Source organism: Danio rerio, chromosome 16 (genome assembly GCF_049306965.1).
Source record: "Danio rerio strain Tuebingen ecotype United States chromosome 16, GRCz12tu, whole genome shotgun sequence".
Taxonomy (NCBI): domain Eukaryota; kingdom Metazoa; phylum Chordata; class Actinopteri; order Cypriniformes; family Danionidae; genus Danio; species Danio rerio.
In genome coordinates, this window is record NC_133191.1 from 9,936,141 (window position 1) to 9,957,116 (window position 20,976).

The 20,976-nt window shown below is 40.6% G+C and overlaps 10 non-coding genes across 10 annotated transcripts; all 10 read left to right on the forward strand.

Moving 5' to 3' along the window:
- The first annotated feature begins 6,393 nt into the window (after positions 1 to 6,393).
- On the forward strand, positions 6,394 to 6,465 carry trnaw-cca (transfer RNA tryptophan (anticodon CCA)). Its single transcript has one exon. It is a non-coding gene; the product is annotated as a tRNA-Trp (tRNA).
- An 806-nt stretch (positions 6,466 to 7,271) lies between these two features.
- Positions 7,272 to 7,343, forward strand: trnaw-cca (transfer RNA tryptophan (anticodon CCA)). The gene has a single exon. It is a non-coding gene; the product is annotated as a tRNA-Trp (tRNA).
- Positions 7,344 to 9,778: 2,435 nt separating this feature from the next.
- Positions 9,779 to 9,850, forward strand: trnaw-cca (transfer RNA tryptophan (anticodon CCA)). The gene has a single exon. It is a non-coding gene; the product is annotated as a tRNA-Trp (tRNA).
- Positions 9,851 to 10,201: 351 nt separating this feature from the next.
- On the forward strand, positions 10,202 to 10,273 carry trnaw-cca (transfer RNA tryptophan (anticodon CCA)). The gene has a single exon. It is a non-coding gene; the product is annotated as a tRNA-Trp (tRNA).
- A 2,435-nt stretch (positions 10,274 to 12,708) lies between these two features.
- Positions 12,709 to 12,780, forward strand: trnaw-cca (transfer RNA tryptophan (anticodon CCA)). Its single transcript has one exon. It is a non-coding gene; the product is annotated as a tRNA-Trp (tRNA).
- Positions 12,781 to 13,139: 359 nt separating this feature from the next.
- trnaw-cca (transfer RNA tryptophan (anticodon CCA)) lies at positions 13,140 to 13,211 on the forward strand. Its single transcript has one exon. It is a non-coding gene; the product is annotated as a tRNA-Trp (tRNA).
- A 2,467-nt stretch (positions 13,212 to 15,678) lies between these two features.
- On the forward strand, positions 15,679 to 15,750 carry trnaw-cca (transfer RNA tryptophan (anticodon CCA)). The gene has a single exon. It is a non-coding gene; the product is annotated as a tRNA-Trp (tRNA).
- Positions 15,751 to 16,109: 359 nt separating this feature from the next.
- On the forward strand, positions 16,110 to 16,181 carry trnaw-cca (transfer RNA tryptophan (anticodon CCA)). The gene has a single exon. It is a non-coding gene; the product is annotated as a tRNA-Trp (tRNA).
- A 2,467-nt stretch (positions 16,182 to 18,648) lies between these two features.
- Positions 18,649 to 18,720, forward strand: trnaw-cca (transfer RNA tryptophan (anticodon CCA)). Its single transcript has one exon. It is a non-coding gene; the product is annotated as a tRNA-Trp (tRNA).
- Positions 18,721 to 19,079: 359 nt separating this feature from the next.
- trnaw-cca (transfer RNA tryptophan (anticodon CCA)) lies at positions 19,080 to 19,151 on the forward strand. Its single transcript has one exon. It is a non-coding gene; the product is annotated as a tRNA-Trp (tRNA).
- The last annotated feature ends 1,825 nt before the right edge of the window (positions 19,152 to 20,976 follow it).

Genomic DNA, 20,976 nt, shown 5'->3' on the forward strand with positions numbered 1-20,976 from the left:
ACTGTTGAGCTATAAATTTATTAATATTAAAAACACAGATAGCAATATTTAAGACTATCCACAGATGCAGCACAATTAGGATTTTACAGACAACACAATTTCCTGAATGTTTACTTTCTGTGGCATAACCAAATGAATACTCTCAAATTAAGATAAGTTGCTTACTGTTGGGAAACACTTGCTCAGATGACGACTGCAGACTCAGGTAAGAAAATCAGAGGTAGGCTGCAAAAAAATGTAGGTGCACTCTAATTTTGTATATGAGTAGAGTCCAGGTTTACCCAGACTCAGGTCTATGAGGACCATCGATTACACTTACATTATTCACAGTAGACAGCATAAATTAAAACTGTTACACCTGTGGTCAAGACAGTGAAAGTATGGCCTATGGCAACTACAGGACTTCTTCACAAAATGGGAGGTATTCAGAGGACAGGGTATATTAACATGGATGTTTCTAAATGAATGTAGCATTTTGGCTATGGATTGCATAAACGCATAAAAATGCATAAAGTCACAACCTGGAAGAAAAAGTGTTTCGAGTCTTGGATGATGTTATGTATTAATACATATTATGTAACAAAATAAATATTATTATTGAATGTTAATGTGATATTTGACCCCATTACTGAGTACCTGGATGGGCAGGACATATAAAAAAAGCATTGCATCCAGCATGTGTGTGTTGTCGCAACGAGTGTGCACATGAAAAAGGCAGTTGTTATTTTAGCTGACTAATGTTCTTTTATTCTTTTTGAGTTAACCAGTTAAATTAATGAAGCTTCTGTTCCATAAAACATTTGGGTAACTAGTCTCAAATAGTCTTTTTGCCAAAAGATACCAGAACTTTACTTAAAACACAGACTTGCCACAGTGTTCTTATTTGGGAAGTTGGTCATTCTATTATTTTGGCAAACAGAACATGTTAAGTTGCTTTTTTGGGAAGCTGACAAATTACAGTTTCAAATTACAATTAAACATTGATGGTCTTGCAATTTTTAAAAGTTCAGGTATATAACTCTAACCAATTTTAGGAATGGTCCAGGGTTACAGCTTAAAACCTGTGCTCACTGCTCTTTTCTGTGGAAACTGAAAGCCTCAGTCACTGTCAGAATATCTAAAGGATCTGATTTGTGAGTTAAAAAGCCTTTATTATGGGGTTTTTGAGAATGACCTTCCAGGTAGTGTGTAACAAAGCTCTAAGTGAAGTGAATTATCCAGCTAAGGCTTAAATCTGAAAGTGGACAGTGTTTAAAACTATTAATTCATTTATAAAAGAGTTGACTCAGTACTTCAAATGCATCATCTTGATAACGAGTCTGTAGCCGTTTCGGCATGATGAGGATTCAAAACTTAAGCCCCTCCCAGTTTACTGTAGCAAACGGCCATCACGCAGCCCTCAACCCAAAAGTGAAAAATAAAGTGACCGGTTCGCGGTTGAAAGTGAAGAACGGGAGGGAGGGGGTGGGTGTTGTGGATGAAAGTGAGGACCGGGGGATTTGCAGACGCCGCCCTTACTATTCTATGGACGTGCAGGCCCTGATAACACTGGTGAGAACCGGGTACCGTGTACTTGTTTTTGAATGTTTCTGTTAGTTCTGTTCTGTTCTGTTAATAGCTTTTAAAGTGCACTTGTCTGTATCTATTATTGATCAAGTGATAGAGGTTGATATGACATTTAGAATGTAAGCAGAACTAAATAATAGTTTTAGAACAAATAATAATTTGATTAATCTAGTTACAGTATATGTCGAAGGACAGTGAATTTAAGCTAATTATTAAAATCAGACAAGCCATTCTCGTACGTGACTTTGTTCTTTGTGTGACTGAAATGTAGGTATTAACTGTTTCTATCTAAAATGATTAATTACATTTATGTGCAAAACTGGAATAATGCATCAAAGATGTGCAAATAGACCAGTGTTTCCATCCAACAAATCAAGGAGAACAAAATCGTCACTTGCTGATTAACTCGTACCAAATATCAATAGTAAAAACAATTTACTGCGGATGAACGTGACACTCTGGTGGTAATTAGGCTGGCTTGAGAAACAAGCCAGACTACTGAAATCCTTTCTAAACTTATTATTATTATATATATATATATATTTTTTTTTTTATTCTTCTGAGACTAAATTTGCAAGACTATCTCCTACTAGACCTTTCAAGCTATGACCACCAAACTCGCACCAGACCTCCAAACTATTCTGACTCGTGTTGCTATATCTTTTCCGACTGATCCGACTTTCGGTTTTCCGAAAAACGTCCCGGGACCGCCGGAAAAATCCCATAGACTTAACATTGGACCAAACTTTGTGACCTCATAACTCTGCGTCAGACTGTCACACAAACTTCTAACTGGGCTCATTTTACTCAGACTTCCTAACTGCCAATAACTGATGAGCTTTTAACTTTCTGGCCACGCCCTAGCAACCACTTTTGGACCCTAGAAACTGTCCCATAGACTTCTATTCAAAAGACTCTCATTGATTTAACATGGGATCAAACTTTGTGAGCTCATAACTCAGCATCAGACTGTCCACCAGACTAATGGCTGAGCTCATTTAACTCAGACTACCAAACTACCAATAACTGATGAGCTTTTAACTTTCTAGCCACACCCTAACTACCAGATACTGTACCCTAGCAACAACTGGCCTATAGACTTCCATTGCAAAAGACTGTCATTGACTTAACATTAGATCTAACTTTGTGACCTCAAAACTATCTATCTATCCTTTTCAAACTGCTATCTATCTATCTATCTATCTATCTATCTATCTATCTATCTATCTATCTATCTATCAACTGCTTTAATCTATCTATCTATCTATCTATCCATCTATCTATCTATCTATAAACTGATTTTATCTATCTATCTATCTATCTATCTATCTATCAACTGATTTTATCTATCTATCTATCTATCTATCTATCTATCTATCTATCTATCTATCTATCTATCTATCTACTGTTTTAATCTATCTATCTATCTATCTATCTATCTATCTATCTATCTATAAACTGCTTTAATCTATCTGTCTATCTATCTATCTATCTATCTATCTATCTATCTATCTATCTATCTATAAACTGATTTTATCTATCTATCTATCTATAAACTGATTTTATCTATCTATCTATCTATCTATCTATCTATCTATCTATCTACTGTTTTAATCTATCTATCTATCTATCTATCTATCTATAAACTGCTTTAATCTATCTGTCTATCTATCTATCTATCTATCTATCTATCTATCTATCTATAAACTGATTTTATCTATCTATCTATCTATAAACTGATTTTATCTATCTATCTATCTATCTATCTATCTATCTATCTATCTATCTATCTATCTATCTATCTACTGTTTTAATCTATCTATCTATCTATCTATCTATCTATCTATAAACTGATTTTATCTATCTATCTATCTATAAACTGATTTTATCTATCTATCTATCTATCTATCTATCTACTGTTTTAATCTATCTATCTATCTATCTATCTATAAACTGCTTTAATCTATCTATCTATCTATCTATCTATCTATCTATAAACTGCTTTAATCTATCTATCTATCTATCTATCTATCTATCTATCTATCTATCTATCTATCTATCTATAAACTGCTTTAATCTATCTATCTATCTATCCATCTATCTATAAACTGCTTTAATCTATCTATCTATCTATCTATCTATCTATCTATCTATCTATCTATAAACTGCTTTAATCTATCTATCCATCCATCCATCCATCCATCCATCTATCTATATATCAACTGTTTTTATCTATCTATCTATCTATCTATCAACTGTTTTTATCTATCTATCTATCTATAAACTGCTTTAATCTATCTATCTATCTATCTATCTATCTATATCTATAAACTGATTTTATCTATCTATCCATCCATCCATCCATCTATAAACTGCTTAAATCTATCTATCTATCTATCTATAAACTGCTTTAATCTATCTATCAACTGTTTTAATCTATCTATCTATCTATCTATAAACTGCATCTATCTATCATCTATCTATCATCTATCTTCAAACTATTTTAATCTATCATGCTAGTAACATGCTAATTCATGCTAGAATCATGCTAGTAACATGCTAATTCATGCTAGAATCATGCTAGTAACATGCTAAGTCATGCTAGAATCAAGCTAATTCATGCTAATAACACGGTAATTCATGCTAGAATCATGCTAATAACTTGCTAATTCATGCTAGAATCATGCTAATTTATGCTAGATTTGTGCTAGTAGCATGCTAATCCATGCTAGAATCATGCTAATCCATGCTAAAATCATGCTAATTCATGCTAGTAACATGCTAATTCATGCTGGAATCATGCTAATAACATGCCATTTCATGCTAGAATCATGCTAATTCATGCTAGAATCATGGTAGTAACATGCTAATTCATGCTAGAATCATGCCAATTCATGCTAGAATTATGCTGGTAACATGCTAATTCATGCTAGAATCATGCTAATAGCATGCTAAGTCTTGCTAGAATCATGCTAACAACATGCTAATTCATGCTAGAATCATGCTAATAACATGCTAATTCATGCTAGAATCATGCTAATTCATGCTAGAATCATGCTAGTAACATGCTAATTCATGTTAGAATCATGCTAGTAACATGCTAATTCATGCAAGAACCATGCTAGTAGCATGCTAATCCATGCTAGAATTATGCAAAATCATGTTAGAATCATGCTAGTAACATGCTAATTCATGCTAGAATCATGCTAGTAGCATGCTAATCCATGCTAGAATCATGCTAATACAATGTTAAGTTATGCTAGAATCATGCTAACAACATGCCAATTCATGCTAGAATCATGCTAGTAACATGCTAATGCATCCAAGAATCATGCTAATAACATGCTAATTCATGCTAGAATCATGCTAATTCATGCTAGAATCATGCTAATAACATGCTAATACATGCTAAAATCATGCTAGTAACATGCTAATTCATGCTAGAATCAAGCTACCAACATGCTAATTCATGCTAGAATCATGCTAAACTTTAAACTACGTTAAACTTAAAACTGCTTTAAAACTTTAAGCTACTTTAAACTGCTTTAAAACTTTAAACTACTTTAAACTGCTTTAAAACGTTAAACTACTTTAAACTTAAAACTGCTTTAAAACTTTAAGCTACTTTTAACTTAAAATTGCTTTAAAACTTAAAAATTAAAGCTTTCTCAAGCCAGCCTAAAGTTTGTCTCGACGAACTTTAATAATCTAGTTAATAATATACATTAATACTGAAAAGGTTCAGACGTTTTAAAATGACCAAAACAACATTTCTTATGTTCTGCTGTGTGCTCAGCCTGCTGGTTTGTCACACATTTTTATCACTATCTCTTATAACAAACCTTTTTTAATGCACATACTGGAATTTGTTCAGTAGAAGTGTTTCCATCGCAGTTTATGCACATCTTACCTTATCAAATATTAACTTTATCCTATTTAGTTATGCATGTTTTTTTTTTTTTCAAAAGTTATTTGCATCATGACATTTCCATCAATCGTTTTTAAGTGCATATCCAAAATGAGAATTAAATAGGTGGGTGGAAACGTAAGGCTAAGGCCAGAAATGCTGCTTTGTTTTGAAAAAGGGGAGGAGACAGACAGAATCTGTGAGTTTAGAAAATAAAACCTGCTCCTGACCAGGTTAATTTCTCAGGGTAAGTTACCACGGTATCTAATTATGAATATGAAATGGCAACTTTATCAGTTAGGCAAAGTTGTGGTCACATCAGTCCAACCTTTAACAAAATGCTGTCACAAAAAAGAAGTAACTTTTTATGTTGTTTGAAGTCAAACTGACCACACTGAAAAAGAATAAGAAAGGTGGGGGGAAAAAATTAAGATTAATTTAAGCTTGGCTTTATGTATAAAGTAATGGAAGGCAAAGTTTACGAGTGGTCAGTTTTGGCCACTGCTAAGACAAGTTTATGCTCAAGGCGCAACGGTAGCGCGTTTGACTCCAGATCAGAAGGTTACGTGTTCAAGTCATCTAGGACAACATCTAGTAGTGCTTACATCTAGGAGTGCTTACGTTCAGCAACATCTAAGTCAGATTCCAAGCCTTGTGCTTACTTTATGCTTGTGTCTGATTTGCCGATGAGGACAGTGGACAGGACCTCATGGGACACAAAAGTAGCGTGTCTGACTCCACATCTGAACGTTGCGTGTTTACGTCACCCCAGGGTCACAAGGATTGACTTTAGCAATTGTTTGCAAAGTTGTGGGAGGCACCTTGTAGCTGTGCTCACATCCAGACACTTTTAGGTCAAATTCCACGCCTTGAGCTCAGTTTATGCTCATCTTTTGCTTGTCGACAGATGCAGCAGGCAGGGACCTGTGGCGCAACGGTAGCGCGTCTGACTCCAGATCAGAAGGTTGCGTGTTCAAATCACGTCAGGTTCAAAGCTGTAAGGCTTGGCTTTCTTTAAGGTAGTGGAAGGCACCTTTTAGGAGTGCTTGAATAGGGCACCTCTTAAGAGTGCGTACATTGAGTTAATTCAAATTACTAGCCTTGAGCTCAGGTCATACTCGTGCACAGCTTGGTTTTAAAGACTTTGGATAAGACCCTGAGCCGCAGAGGTAGTCTGTCTGACTCTAGATCAGAAGCGTGTGCGTTTTGATCATGACGGGGCGTTAGGCTTAGCATTTTATTTTAAGTAGAGTAAGAAACCTTCCAGGAGTGCCTACATTCAGCCACTTTTAAGTCAAATTCCCAGCCCTGTGCCCACCACTTGCTTGAGCCTGGCTTGTCGATGAGGACTGTGGACAGGACCTTGTGGGACAAAAATGTGGTGCGTCTGACTCCAGGTAGCAAATTGCAAGCCTTGACCCAGAGTGTATAAGTGTGTATATCTATAGAATAAATTGAGTGTGCAAATATATGGAGGATATCATGTGTGTATTTGTATAGATATGTCATGTGTTTGTATATGTATCGATTGTATCATGTGTTTGTATATAGATGGAATGTATCATGTGTGTATATGTATTGTGTGTGTTTCTGTAGGGTGTTATATCTTTTGACTCCACATCTGAACGTTGCGTGTTTACGTCACCCCAGGGTCACAAGGATTGACTTTAGCAATTGTTTGCAAAGTTGTGGGAGGCACCTTGTAGCTGTGCTCACATCCAGACACTTTTAGGTCAAATTCCACGCCTTGAGCTCAGTTTATGCTTGTGTCTTGCTTGTCGACAGCTGCAGCAGGCAGGGATCTGTGGCGCAACGGTAGCGCGTCTGACTCCAGATCAGAAGGTTGCGTGTTCAAATCACGTCAGGTTCAAAGCTGTAAGGCTTGACTTTCTTTAAGGTAGTGGAAGGCACCTTTTAGGAGTGCTTGAATAGGGCACCTCTTAAGAGTGCGTACATTGAGCCATTTCAAATTACTAGCCTTGAGCTCAGGTCATACTCGTGCACAGCTTGGTTTTAAAGACTTTGGATAAGACCCTGAGCCGCAGAGGTAGTCTGTCTGACTCTAGATCAGAAGCGTGTGCGTTTTGATCATGACGGGGCGTTAGGCTTAGCATTTTATTTTAAGTAGAGTAAGAAACCTTCCAGGAGTGCCTACATTCAGCCACTTTTAAGTCAAATTCCCAGCCCTGTGCCCACCACTTGCTTGAGCCTGGCTTGTCGATGAGGACTGTGGACAGGACCTTGTGGGACAAAAATGTGGTGCGTCTGACTCCAGGTAGCAAATTGCAAGCCTTGACCCAGAGTGTATAAGTGTGTATATCTATAGAATAAATTGAGTGTGCAAATATATGGAGGATATCATGTGTGTATTTGTATAGATATGTCATGTGTTTGTATATGTATCGATTGTATCATGTGTTTGTATATAGATGGAATGTATCATGTGTGTATATGTATTGTGTGTGTTTCTGTAGGGTGTTATATCTTTTGACTCCACATCTGAACGTTGCGTGTTTACGTCACCCCAGGGTCACAAGGATTGACTTTAGCAATTGTTTGCAAAGTTGTGGGAGGCACCTTGTAGCTGTGCTCACATCCAGACACTTTTAGGTCAAATTCCAAGCCTTGACCCAGAGTGTATAGGTGTGTAAATCTATGGAATAAATTGAGTGTGCATATGTATGGAGGATATCATGTGTGTATTTGTATAGATATGTCATGTGTTTGTATATGTATCGATTGTATCATGTGTTTGTATATAGATGGAATGTATCATGTGTGTATGTGTATTGTGTGTGTTTCTGTATGGTGTTATATCTGTTTGTTGTAAGGGTTCCTCAGTGGATCAGTGGTTAATCACTCACCTTTCACCCCGGAGACCCGGGTTCTATCCCAGAGTGTATCAAGTGTGTATATGTATATAGAATGTATTGTTTATGTATAGATAGGTCATGTGTTTATACATGTATGGAATGTATCGTGTGTTTGTATGGAATGGATCATGTTTGTATATGTATAGAATTCTTCGTGTGTGTATATGTATCATGTATCTATTTGTATAGAATGTTTCATGTGTGTACTTGTATATAGAATGGATCATTTGTGTAGAATGTTTCATGTGTGTACTTGTATAAAATGCATCATGTTTGTGTAGAATGTTTTATGTGTGTACTTGTATAGAATGTATCATAAGTAGTATGTGTGGTTCAAAGCTGTAAGGCTTGACTTTCTTTAAGGTAGTGGAAGGCACCTTTTAGGAGTGCTTGAATAGGGCACCTCTTAAGAGTGCGTACATTGAGCCAATTCAAATTACTAGTCTTGAGCTCAGGTCATCCTCGTGCACAGCTTGGTTTTAAAGACTTTGGAATGGACCCTGAGCCGCAGAGGTAGTCTGTCTGACTCTAGATCAGAAGCGTGTGCGTTTAAATCATGACGGGGCGTTAGGCTTAGCATTTTATTTTAAGTAGAGTAAGAAACCTTCCAGGAGTGCCTACATTCAGCCACTTTTAAGTCAAATTCCAAGCCCTGTGCCCACCACTTGCTTGAGCCTGGCTTGTCGATGAGGACTGTGGACAGGAGCTTGTGGGACAAAAATGTGGTGCGTCTGACTCCAGGTCTGAAGATCGCATGCACAAGTCACGTGGAGGTCACGTTGATTGAGTTTAGCGATCGTTTGTAAAGTTGAGGAAGCCACCTTTTAGGCGTGCTGCAATTAGCTACTTTCAAGTAGAACTCCTAGCCTTGAACTCAGATCATGCTCAAGCCAAGCCAGGCTGTGGAGCACTTTGGAAAGCATGTTTCAGCGCAAAGACAGTGCCTCTAAGTCCAGATCAGAGGCTTGCCAATTCAAATTGCCTTGCGGACACAAGCATTGAGCTAACCAATTGTTTGTAAACATGTGCAAGGCACATCTTGGAGTGCTTGCTTTCAGCCAATTTTAAGTCAAATTCCCAGCCCTGTGCTTACCATACGCTCGAGTCTTGCTTGTCGATGGGGAGGGTGGACAGGAGCTCGTGGGACAAAACAATTAGCGCGTCTGTCTCCAGATCCGAAGGTCGCACGTTCAAATCAGGTGCCAAAGGTTGAGTTTAGCAGTGGTTTGTAAAAACGTGGAAGGTACCTTCCAGGTGTGCTTCAATTCAGCCACCTTCAAGTCAAACTGCAAGCCTTGAGTTCCGTTTATGCTTGTGTCTAGCTTGCCGTTGAGGACTGTGATAAGGAGCTTATGGTGCAGCGGTAGTCGATTTCCCAGCTTTGTGCTCAGTTTATGCTTGTGTCTGGCTTATCGAAGACTCGTCCCCACAGGACCTCGTGGCGCAACGGTAGCGCGTCTGACTCCAGATCAGAAGGTTGCGTGTTCAAATCACGTCGGGGTCACAGGTGTTAAGCTTGGCTTTATGCGTAAAGTAGTGGAAGGCAACATCTAGGAGTGCTTACGTTCAGCAACATCTAAGTCAGATTCCAAACCTTGTGCTTACTTTATGCTTGTGTCTGATGAGGACAGTGGACAGGACCTCATGGGACACAAAAGTAACGTGTCTGACTCCACATCTGAACGTTGCGTGTTTACGTCACCCCAGGGTCACAAGGATTGACTTTAGCAATTGTTTGCAAAGTTGTGGGAGGCACCTTGTAGCTGTGCTCACATCCAGACACTTTTAGGTCAAATTCCACGCCTTGAGCTCAGTTTATGCTTGTGTTTTGCTTGTCGACAGATGCAGCAGGCAGGGACCTGTGGCGCAACGGTAGCGCGTCTGACTCCAGATCAGAAGGTTGCGTGTTCAAATCACGTCAGGTTCAAAGCTGTAAGGCTTGACTTTCTTTAAGGTAGTGGAAGGCACCTTTTAGGAGTGCTTGAATAGGGCACCTCTTAAGAGTGCGTACATTGAGCCATTTCAAATTACTAGCCTTGAGCTCAGGTCATACTCGTGCACAGCTTGGTTTTAAAGACTTTGGATAAGACCCTGAGCCGCAGAGGTAGTCTGTCTGACTCTAGATCAGAAGCGTGTGCGTTTTGATCATGACGGGGCGTTAGGCTTAGCATTTTATTTTAAGTAGAGTAAGAAACCTTCCAGGAGTGCCTACATTCAGCCACTTTTAAGTCAAATTCCCAGCCCTGTGCCCACCACTTGCTTGAGCCTGGCTTGTCGATGAGGACTGTGGACAGGACCTTGTGGGACAAAAATGTGGTGCGTCTGACTCCAGGTAGCAAATTGCAAGCCTTGACCCAGAGTGTATAAGTGTGTATATCTATAGAATAAATTGAGTGTGCAAATATATGGAGGATATCATGTGTGTATTTGTATAGATATGTCATGTGTTTGTATATGTATCGATTGTATCATGTGTTTGTATATAGATGGAATGTATCATGTGTGTATATGTATTGTGTGTGTTTCTGTAGGGTGTTATATCTTTTGACTCCACATCTGAACGTTGCGTGTTTACGTCACCCCAGGGTCACAAGGATTGACTTTAGCAATTGTTTGCAAAGTTGTGGGAGGCACCTTGTAGCTGTGCTCACATCCAGACACTTTTAGGTCAAATTCCAAGCCTTGACCCAGAGTGTATAGGTGTGTATATCTATGGAATAAATTGAGTGTGCATATGTATGGAGGATATCATGTGTGTATTTGTATAGATATGTCATGTGTTTGTATATGTATCGATTGTATCATGTGTTTGTATATAGATGGAATGTATCATGTGTGTATGTGTATTGTGTGTGTTTCTGTATGGTGTTATATCTGTTTGTTGTAAGGGTTCCTCAGTGGATCAGTGGTTAATCACTCACCTTTCACCCCGGAGACCCGGGTTCTATCCCAGAGTGTATCAAGTGTGTATATGTATATAGAATGTATTGTGTATGTATAGATAGGTCATGTGTTTATACATGTATGGAATGTATCGTGTGTTTGTATGGAATGGATCATGTTTGTATATGTATAGAATTCTTCGTGTGTGTATATGTATCATGTATCTATTTGTATAGAATGTTTCATGTGTGTACTTGTATATAGAATGGATCATTTGTGTAGAATGTTTCATGTGTGTACTTGTATAAAATGCATCATGTTTGTGTAGAATGTTTTATGTGTGTACTTGTATAGAATGTATCATAAGTAGTATGTGTGGTTCAAAGCTGTAAGGCTTGACTTTCTTTAAGGTAGTGGAAGGCACCTTTTAGGAGTGCTTGAATAGGGCACCTCTTAAGAGTGCGTACATTGAGCCAATTCAAATTACTAGTCTTGAGCTCAGGTCATCCTCGTGCACAGCTTGGTTTTAAAGACTTTGGAATGGACCCTGAGCCGCAGAGGTAGTCTGTCTGACTCTAGATCAGAAGCGTGTGCGTTTAAATCATGATGGGGCGTTAGGCTTAGCATTTTATTTTAAGTAGAGTAAGAAACCTTCCAGGAGTGCCTACATTCAGCCACTTTTAAGTCAAATTCCAAGCCCTGTGCCCACCACTTGCTTGAGCCTGGCTTGTCGATGAGGACTGTGGACAGGAGCTTGTGGGACAAAAATGTGGTGCGTCTGACTCCAGGTCTGAAGATCGCATGCACAAGTCACGTGGAGGTCACGTTGATTGAGTTTAGCGATCGTTTGTAAAGTTGAGGAAGCCACCTTTTAGGCGTGCTGCAATTAGCTACTTTCAAGTAGAACTCCTAGCCTTGAACTCAGATCATGCTCAAGCCAAGCCAGGCTGTGGAGCACTTTGGAAAGCATGTTTCAGCGCAAAGACAGTGCCTCTAAGTCCAGATCAGAGGCTTGCCAATTCAAATTGCCTTGCGGACACAAGCATTGAGCTAACCAATTGTTTGTAAACATGTGCAAGGCACATCTTGGAGTGCTTGCTTTCAGCCATTTTTAAGTCAAATTCCCAGCCCTGTGCTTACCATACGCTCGAGTCTTGCTTGTCGATGTGGAGGGTGGACAGGAGCTCGTGGGACAAAACAATTAGCGCGTCTGACTCCAGATCCGAAGGTCGCACGTTCAAATCAGGTGCCAAAGGTTGAGTTTAGCAGCGGTTTGTAAAAACGTGGAAGGTACCTTTCAGGTGTGCTTCAATTCAGCCACCTTCAAGTCAAACTGCAAGCCTTGAGTTCCGTTTATGCTTGTGTCTAGCTTGCCATTGAGGACTGTGATAAGGAGCTTATGGTGCAGCGGTAGTCGATTTCCCAGCTTTGTGCTCAGTTTATGCTTGTGTCTGGCTTATCGAAGACTCGTCCCCACAGGACCTCGTGGCGCAACGGTAGCGCGTCTGACTCCAGATCAGAAGGTTGCGTGTTCAAATCACGTCGGGGTCACAGGTGTTAAGCTTGGCTTTATGCGTAAAGAAGTGGAAGGCAACATCTAGGAGTGCTTACGTTCAGCAACATCTAAGTCAGATTCCAAACCTTGTGCTTACTTTATGCTTGTGTCTGATTTGCCGATGAGGACAGTGGACAGGACCTCATGGGACACAAAAGTAACGTGTCTGACTCCACATCTGAACGTTGCGTGTTTACGTCACCCCAGGGTCACAAGGATTGACTTTAGCAATTGTTTGCAAAGTTGTGGGAGGCACCTTGTAGCTGTGCTCACATCCAGACACTTTAAGGTCAGATTCCACGCCTTGAGCTCAGTTTATGCTCGTGTCTTGCTTGTCGACAGCTGCAGCGGGCAGGGACCTGTGGCGCAACGGTAGCGCGTCTGACTCCAGATCAGAAGGTTGCATGTTCAAATCAAGTCAGGTTCAAAGCTTTAAGGCTTGACTTTCTTTAAGGTAGTGGAAGGCACCTTTTAGGAGTGCTTGAATAGGGCACCTCTTAAGAGTGCGTACATTAAGCCAACTCAAATTACTAGCCTTGAGCTCAGGTCATACTCGTGCACAGCTTGGTTTTAAAGACTTTGGATAAGACCCTGAGCCGCAGAGGTAGGCTGTCTGACTCTAGATCAGAAGCGTGTGCGTTTTGATCATGACGGGGCGTTAGGCTTAGCATTTTATTTTAAGTAGAGTAAGAAACCTTCCAGGAGTGCCTACATTCAGCCACTTTTAAGTCAAATTCCCAGCCCTGTGCCCACCACTTGCTTGAGCCTGGCTTGTCGATGAGGACTGTGGACAGGACCTTGTGGGACAAAAATGTGGTGCGTCTGACTCCAGGTAGCAAATTGCAAGCCTTGACCCAGAGTGTATAAGTGTGTATATCTATAGAATAAATTGAGTGTGCAAATATATGGAGGATATCATGTGTGTATTTGTATAGATATGTCATGTGTTTGTATATGTATCGATTGTATCATGTGTTTGTATATAGATGGAATGTATCATGTGTGTATATGTATTGTGTGTGTTTCTGTATGGTGTTATATCTTTTGACTCCACATCTGAACGTTGCGTGTTTACGTCACCCCAGGGTCACAAGGATTGACTTTAGCAATTGTTTGCAAAGTTGTGGGAGGCACCTTTTAGCTGTGCTCACATTCAGACACTTTTAGGTCAAATTCCAAGCCTTGACCCAGAGTGTATAAGTGTGTATATCTATGGAATAAATTGAGTGTGCATATGTATGGAGGATATCATGTGTGTATTTGTATAGATATGTCATGTGTTTGTATATGTATCGATTGTATCATGTGTTTGTATATAGATGGAATGTATCATGTGTGTATATGTATTGTGTGTGTTTCTGTATGGTGCTATATCTTTTTGTTGTAAGGGTTCCTCAGTGGATCAGTGGTTAATCACTCACCTTTCACCCCGGAGACCTGGGTTCTATCCCAGAGTGTATCAAGTGTGTATATGTATATAGAATGGATTGTGTATGTATAGATAGGTCATGTGTTTATACATGTATGGAATGTATCGTGTGTTTGTATGGAATGGATCATGTTTGTATATGTATAGAATTCTTTGTGTGTGTATATGTATCATGTATCCATTTGTATAGAATGTTTCATGTGTGTACTTGTGTAGAATGTTTCATGTGTGTACTTGTATAAAATGCATCATGTTTGTATAGAATGTTTCTAGTGTGTACTTGTATAAAATGCATCATGTCTGTGTTTGTGTAGAATGTTTCATGTGTGTACTTGTATAGAATTTATCATAAGTAGTATGTGTGGTTCAAAGCTGTAAGGCTTGACTTTCTTTAAGGTAGTGGAAGGCACCTTTTAGGAGTGCTTGAATAGGGCACCTCTTAAGAGTGCGTACATTGAGCCAATTCAAATTACTAGTCTTGAGCTCAGGTCATCCTCGTGCACAGCTTGGTTTTAAAGACTTTGGAATGGACCCTGAGCCGCAGAGGTAGTCTGTCTGACTCTAGATCAGAAGCGTGTGCGTTTAAATCATGACGGGGCGTTAGGCTTAGCATTTTATTTTAAGTAGAGTAAGAAACCTTCCAGGAGTGCCTACATTCAGCCACTTTTAAGTCAAATTCCAAGCCCTGTGCCCACCACTTGCTTGAGCCTGGCTTGTCGATGAGGACTGTGGACAGGAGCTTGTGGGACAAAAATGTGGTGCGTCTGACTCCAGGTCTGAAGATCGCATGCACAAGTCACGTGGAGGTCACGTTGATTGAGTTTAGCGATCGTTTGTAAAGTTGAGGAAGCCACCTTTTAGGCGTGCTGCAATTAGCTACTTTCAAGTAGAACTCCTAGCCTTGAACTCAGATCATGCTCAAGCCAAGCCAGGCTGTGGAGCACTTTGGAAAGCATGTTTCAGCGCAAAGACAGTGCCTCTAAGTCCAGATCAGAGGCTTGCCAATTCAAATTGCCTTGCGGACACAAGCATTGAGCTAACCAATTGTTTGTAAACATGTGCAAGGCACATCTTGGAGTGCTTGCTTTCAGCCATTTTTAAGTCAAATTCCCAGCCCTGTGCTTACCATACGCTCGAGTCTTGCTTGTCGATGGGGAGGGTGGACAGGAGCTCGTGGGACAAAACAATTAGCGCGTCTGACTCCAGATCCGAAGGTCGCACGTTCAAATCAGGTGCCAAAGGTTGAGTTTAGCAGCGGTTTGTAAAAACGTGGAAGGTACCTTTCAGGTGTGCTTCAATTCAGCCACCTTCAAGTCAAACTGCAAGCCTTGAGTTCCGTTTATGCTTGTGTCTAGCTTGCCATTGAGGACTGTGATAAGGAGCTTATGGTGCAGCGGTAGTCGATTTCCCAGCTTTGTGCTCAGTTTATGCTTGTGTCTGGCTTATCGAAGACTCGTCCCCACAGGACCTCGTGGCGCAACGGTAGTGCGTCTGACTCCAGATCAGAAGGTTGCGTGTTCAAATCACGTCGGGGTCACAGGTGTTAAGCTTGGCTTTATGCGTAAAGAAGTGGAAGGCAACATCTAGGAGTGCTTACGTTCAGCAACATCTAAGTCAGATTCCAAACCTTGTGCTTACTTTATGCTTGTGTCTGATTTGCCGATGAGGACAGTGGACAGGACCTCATGGGACACAAAAGTAACGTGTCTGACTCCACATCTGAACGTTGCGTGTTTACGTCACCCCAGGGTCACAAGGATTGACTTTAGCAATTGTTTGCAAAGTTGTGGGAGGCACCTTGTAGCTGTGCTCACATCCAGACACTTTAAGGTCAGATTCCACGCCTTGAGCTCAGTTTATGCTCGTGTCTTGCTTGTCGACAGCTGCAGCGGGCAGGGACCTGTGGCGCAACGGTAGCGCGTCTGACTCCAGATCAGAAGGTTGCGTGTTCAAATCAAGTCAGGTTCAAAGCTTTAAGGCTTGACTTTCTTTAAGGTAGTGGAAGGCACCTTTTAGGAGTGCTTGAATAGGGCACCTCTTAAGAGTGCGTACATTAAGCCAACTCAAATTACTAGCCTTGAGCTCAGGTCATACTCGTGCACAGCTTGGTTTTAAAGACTTTGGATAAGACCCTGAGCCGCAGAGGTAGGCTGTCTGACTCTAGATCAGAAGCGTGTGCGTTTTGATCATGACGGGGCGTTAGGCTTAGCATTTTATTTTAAGTAGAGTAAGAAACCTTCCAGGAGTGCCTACATTCAGCCACTTTTAAGTCAAATTCCCAGCCCTGTGCCCACCACTTGCTTGAGCCTGGCTTGTCGATGAGGACTGTGGACAGGACCTTGTGAGACAAAAATGTGGTGCGTCTGACTCCAGGTAGCAAATTGCAAGCCTTGACCCAGAGTGTATAAGTGTGTATATCTATAGAATAAATTGAGTGTGCAAATATATGGAGGATATCATGTGTGTATTTGTATAGATATGTCATGTGTTTGTATATGTATCGATTGTATCATGTGTTTGTATATAGATGGAATGTATCATGTGTGTATATGTATTGTGTGTGTTTCTGTATGGTGTTATATCTTTTGACTCCACATCTGAACGTTGCGTGTTTACGTCACCCCAGGGTCACAAGGATTGACTTTAGCAATTGTTTGCAAAGTTGTGGGAGGCACCTTTTAGCTGTGCTCACATTCAGACACTTTTAGGTCAAATTCCAAGCCTTGACCCAGAGTGTATAAGTGTGTATATCTATGGAATAAATTGAGTGTGCATATGTATGGAGGATATCATGTGTGTATTTGTATAGATATGTCATGTGTTTGTATATGTATCGATTGTATCATGTGTTTGTATATAGATGGAATGTATCATGTGTGTATATGTATTGTGTGTGTTTCTGTATGGTGCTATATCTTTTTGTTGTAAGGGTTCCTCAGTGGATCAGTGGTTAATCACTCACCTTTCACCCCGGAGACCTGGGTTCTATCCCAGAGTGTATCAAGTGTGTATATGTATATAGAATGGATTGTGTATGTATAGATAGGTCATGTGTTTATACATGTATGGAATGTATCGTGTGTTTGTATGGAATGGATCATGTTTGTATATGTATAGAATTCTTTGTGTGTGTATATGTATCATGTATCCATTTGTATAGAATGTTTCATGTGTGTACTTGTGTAGAATGTTTCATGTGTGTACTTGTATAAAATGCATCATGTTTGTATAGAATGTTTCTAGTGTGTACTTGTATAAAATGCATCATGTCTGTGTTTGTGTAGAATGTTTCATGTGTGTACTTGTATAGAATTTATCATAAGTAGTATGTGTGGTTCAAAGCTGTAAGACTTGACTTTCTTTAAGGTAGTGGAAGGCACCTTTTAGGAGTGCTTGAATAGGGCACCTCTTAAGAGTGCGTACATTGAGCCAATTCAAATTACTAGTCTTGAGCTCAGGTCATCCTCGTGCACAGCTTGGTTTTAAAGACTTTGGAATGGACCCTGAGCCGCAGAGGTAGTCTGTCTGACTCTAGATCAGAAGCGTGTGCGTTTAAATCATGATGGGGCGTTAGGCTTAGCATTTTATTTTAAGTAGAGTAAGAAACCTTATAGGAGTGCCTACATTCAGCCACTTTTAAGTCAAATTCCAAGCCCTGTGCCCACCACTTGCTTGAGCCTGGCTTGTCGATGAGGACTGTGGACAGGACCTTGTGGGACAAAAATGTGGTGCGTCTGACTCCAGGTCTGAAGATCGCATGCACAAGTCACGTGGAGGTCACGTTGATTGAGTATAGCAATCGTTTGTAAAGTTGAGGAAGCCACCTTTTAGGCGTGCTGCAATTAGCTACTTTCAAGTAGAACTCCTAGCCTTGAACTCAGATCATGCTCAAGCCAAGCCAGGCTGTGGAGCACTTTGGAAAGCATGTTTCAGCGCAAAGACAGTGCCTCTAAGTCCAGATCAGAGGCTTACCAATTCAAATTGCCTTGCGGACACAAGCATTGAGCTAACCAATTGTTTGTAAACATGTGCAAGGCACATCTTGGAGTGCTTGCTTTCAGCCATTTTTAAGTCAAATTCCCAGCCCTGTGCTTACCATACGCTCGAGTCTTGCTTGTCGATGGGGAGGGTGGACAGGAGCTCGTGGGACAAAACAATTAGCGCGTCTGACTCCAGATCCGAAGGTCGCACGTTCAAATCAGGTGCCAAAGGTTGAGTTTAGCAGCGGTTTGTAAAAACGTGGAAGGTACCTTTCAGGTGTGCTTCAATTCAGCCACCTTCAAGTCAAACTGCAAGCCTTGAGTTCCGTTTATGCTTGTGTCTAGCTTGCCGTTGAGGACTGTGATAAGGAGCTTATGGTGCAGCGGTAGTCGATTTCCCAGCTTTGTGCTCAGTTTATGCTTGTGTCTGGCTTATCGAAGACTCGTCCCCACAGGACCTCGTGGCGCAACGGTAGCGCGTCTGACTCCAGATCAGAAGGTTGCGTGTTCAAATCACGTCGGGGTCACAGGTGTTAAGCTTGGCTTTATGCGTAAAGAAGTGGAAGGCAACATCTAGGAGTGCTTACGTTCAGCAACATCTAAGTCAGATTCCAAACCTTGTGCTTACTTTACGCTTGTGTCTGATTTGCCGATGAGGACAGTGGACAGGACCTCATGGGACACAAAAGTAACGTGTCTGACTCCACATCTGAACGTTGCGTGTTTACGTCACCCCAGGGTCACAAGGATTGACTTTAGCAATTGTTTGCAAAGTTGTGGGAGGCACCTTGTAGCTGTGCTCACATCCAGACACTTTAAGGTCAGATTCCACGCCTTGAGCTCAGTTTATGCTCGTGTCTTGCTTGTCGACAGCTGCAGCGGGCAGGGACCTGTGGCGCAACGGTAGCGCGTCTGACTCCAGATCAGAAGGTTGCGTGTTCAAATCACGTCAGGTTCAAAGCTTTAAGGCTTGACTTTCTTTAAGGTAGTGGAAGGCACCTTTTAGGAGTGCTTGAATAGGGCACCTCTTAAGAGTGCGTACATTAAGCCAACTCAAATTACTAGCCTTGAGCTCAGGTCATACTCGTGCACAGCTTGGTTTTAAAGACTTTGGATAAGACCCTGAGCCGCAGAGGTAGGCTGTCTGACTCTAGATCAGAAGCGTGTGCGTTTTGATCATGACGGGGCGTTAGGCTTAGCATTTTATTTTAAGTAGAGTAAGAAACCTTCCAGGAGTGCCTACATTCAGCCACTTTTAAGTCAAATTCCCAGCCCTGTGCCCACCACTTGCTTGAGCCTGGCTTGTCGATGAGGACTGTGGACAGGACCTTGTGGGACAAAAATGTGGTGCGTCTGACTCCAGGTAGCAAATTGCAAGCCTTGACCCAGAGTGTATAAGTGTGTATATCTATAGAATAAATTGAGTGTGCAAATATATGGAGGATATCATGTGTGTATTTGTATAGATATGTCATGTGTTTGTATATGTATCGATTGTATCATGTGTTTGTATATAGATGGAATGTATCATGTGTGTATATGTATTGTGTGTGTTTCTGTATGGTGTTATATCTTTTGACTCCACATCTGAACGTTGCGTGTTTACGTCACCCCAGGGTCACAAGGATTGACTTTAGCAATTGTTTGCAAAGTTGTGGGAGGCACCTTTTAGCTGTGCTCACATTCAGACACTTTTAGGTCAAATTCCAAGCCTTGACCCAGAGTGTATAAGTGTGTATATCTATGGAATAAATTGAGTGTGCATATGTATGGAGGATATCATGTGTGTATTTGTATAGATATGTCATGTGTTTGTATATGTATCGATTGTATCATGTGTTTGTATATAGATGGAATGTATCATGTGTGTATATGTATTGTGTGTGTTTCTGTATGGTGCTATATCTTTTTGTTGTAAGGGTTCCTCAGTGGATCAGTGGTTAATCACTCACCTTTCACCCCGGAGACCTGGGTTCTATCCCAGAGTGTATCAAGTGTGTATATGTATATAGAATGGATTGTGTATGTATAGATAGGTCATGTGTTTATACATGTATGGAATGTATCGTGTGTTTGTATGGAATGGATCATGTTTGTATATGTATAGAATTCTTTGTGTGTGTATATGTATCATGTATCCATTTGTATAGAATGTTTCATGTGTGTACTTGTGTAGAATGTTTCATGTGTGTACTTGTATAAAATGCATCATGTTTGTATAGAATGTTTCTAGTGTGTACTTGTATAAAATGCATCATGTCTGTGTTTGTGTAGAATGTTTCATGTGTGTACTTGTATAGAATTTATCATAAGTAGTATGTGTGGTTCAAAGCTGTAAGGCTTGACTTTCTTTAAGGTAGTGGAAGGCACCTTTTAGGAGTGCTTGAATAGGGCACCTCTTAAGAGTGCGTACATTGAGCCAATTCAAATTACTAGTCTTGAGCTCAGGTCATCCTCGTGCACAGCTTGGTTTTAAAGACTTTGGAATGGACCCTGAGCCGCAGAGGTAGTCTGTCTGACTCTAGATCAGAAGCGTGTGCGTTTAAATCATGATGGGGCGTTAGGCTTAGCATTTTATTTTAAGTAGAGTAAGAAACCTTATAGGAGTGCCTACATTCAGCCACTTTTAAGTCAAATTCCAAGCCCTGTGCCCACCACTTGCTTGAGCCTGGCTTGTCGATGAGGACTGTGGACAGGACCTTGTGGGACAAAAATGTGGTGCGTCTGACTCCAGGTCTGAAGATCGCATGCACAAGTCACGTGGAGGTCACGTTGATTGAGTA